The sequence below is a fragment of the Nicotiana attenuata genome, chromosome 7 (assembly GCF_001879085.1).
Source record: "Nicotiana attenuata strain UT chromosome 7, NIATTr2, whole genome shotgun sequence".
Classification (NCBI taxonomy): domain Eukaryota; kingdom Viridiplantae; phylum Streptophyta; class Magnoliopsida; order Solanales; family Solanaceae; genus Nicotiana; species Nicotiana attenuata.
The window spans coordinates 109,051,885-109,054,356 of NC_031995.1; positions in this window are offsets into that span (position 1 = coordinate 109,051,885).

The following is a 2,472-nucleotide window of genomic DNA, read 5'->3' on the forward strand; positions in this document are numbered from 1 at the left end:
CTACTCCACTAATCGAGCTCATTCAATCTTGGATCAATTAGGACTTTATTTGGTTGTAATGTAGGCTACGGGACGGGTAGGATTCATTTAGATATAAGAGTGACTACACCTCCCTAAGCACTTTAATACATATACTTTAACATTCAAACCCCATACTTATGTCAAACCAAAACTCCACCTTCACATCAATTTATATTACCCCATACTTCTTTAAGCACACTTACATCAAGAGCCACCACTTATCAAGATTTTTTTTTCCACAACAATCCAACTATTTTGTTTTCAATTCAAGTGGCTCTTCCTTTTTCAAAACAGTGCACCTTTCTCCTTATTTCATTAGTTCCACTCAAAAGCCAAACCAACCACCCCACACTTTAACTTTTACAAAGTTCATAAATAATTCAAGTGCTCATGAGAGGTTTCAATGGTTCAAATAGATGGTTAATTCGAACAAATGGGTAAGGCTTGTAATGTGGTTGCCAAAGAAACAGGATTACAGGCTCGAAGGGGTTAACTACGATACATAATAATTAGGCGGGTAAAATATACATATCTGGCTCAACAAAGAAATGCCTATATCACTTCCTAGACTGAATAAAACTACTATTTCGCTTTGCAAACACACGGGGCAAGTTCTAGGCATCAAATGCAATGTACATAATATCACAAAACCTTACACACACATGGCACATAACTCACTCAGGATTGGATTCATCAAGACACCCTAGTCAGAGCAGTTAAGCAAATTTAAAATCATACAATTTAAGGTACTTATACAAGAGTCAAAAACTGAGCCTAAGCGTCACAGCCAAAGTACTCACTATTCTCAAGGCATAACAAAGTCAAGAGATATTGCTTCATTTCAAAACAAAACACAATGGCTCCTATTCCCAAAAAAAAACTAACTACACCCGGTTCAAATAAAACCCTTGGAAAAGAACCGTGGTTTAAAGAAAAACCAAGGGGTAATTGCTACACTACCTAACAAAACAAAAAATCTTTTGGTATTTTCTTTAAACTTACTTCCCTCAAGAAAATTGTCTAGAAGATCCGTCATCAGGAAAAGTCCAATCTTTTAAAAAAACAAACACAGCTAAAGTAGCATGAAAAACCACCCAGACAATCTCCTCACCCCACACTTAAAATTGTGCATTGTCCCCAATGCACACCCATACATACAAGAGGGTAAAAGAAACTCCCTGGTAGGCCAAAGGCCGAAACACTAGCAGTTCATGGGGTACTCAAACTTCTCCCGAGCTTGGTCCTTCGTGTGGGTACCACACACTTAGTTCCAACCATTTGATTTGCTGATGCATCCTTCCAATACCTTTGCTTTCCATGCTCCTAGAAAATAAAAAAATTGACACTACAAAAATAATACAATTAAAAAAAATAAAAAAATAAAATAAAAGAAAGCAATAAAGCTGGGTTGCCTCCCAACAAGCGCTTGATTTAACGTCGCGGCACGACGTGAATCACTTTCTGCCTCCACTTTGAACTTATGAATCGGACCCCAAGTTTTGATTTTGCTCTATGATCATGCTCCTGGGGTGGTGGAACGAATCTGGCTGGCCCAATAAAATAATGTAGTATTCTGCACTTCTTGGCCTTTAGATGAGGTGTGTAATCCCGATTTTCTGGCAAGAAGAATTCCAGAATGTAAGCACTTTGTTCCTCATTCCTCGACTCCTCAAATGGCTCGGATGACTCTATTTCCATATCATCATCTAAACACAATGTGGAAAAATGCTTGGAGTGAGGACCAATGCGCTCAACTACATGAACATTGGGACTATCTACATTCTCAACACTAATGACAATAGAGTCAACTAAATATGTATCCTCAATATCCTTGGTTGACTCTAGTATCTCTTCTACAACATCGACATCCTCAAAATCTAGTGTGATTGATTGTTGGTGTTCTACTCTAGCCTCCTCCTCTAACTCATCAATTTCTGTATCTAATTCACGTTGTTCTTGGATACTATTCACAATATTGGCTTGTTGAGCATTAAAAACTTCAACCAGTTGACTCATGTGAACTTTCAAGTTGTGAATGCTTTCCTCCTGCCTTTCTATCCGCAGTAGTAATTTACTCTGTTGTTCCAAAATGCACTTTAACATATCTTCAAGCTTCTTTAGGTCAGCTTCCCTAGGTTCTTTGTTCCTATTAACTTCACCAGAAAAAGAGAACCATCAAAGTAAGGGGTTGGGGAAGATAAGAAATATAAGCACAACCGTGAAAGTGACCATCTTGACCACCAGATATATCACACACATTCCACACATAAGATTGAGTTGGTGCACAAAACTCGCTCTCAGGAATATTTTGATAATTTTGCCCTGGGTGGTTTCCTTCACATATGCATAGGAGGATCAAAAGTGAATTACCGACACAAAATTCTCATAATTCCATGATGTCATGTTCTCAAACTAAATAAACTAAAAACTAAAACTAAATAAAGAAAACTA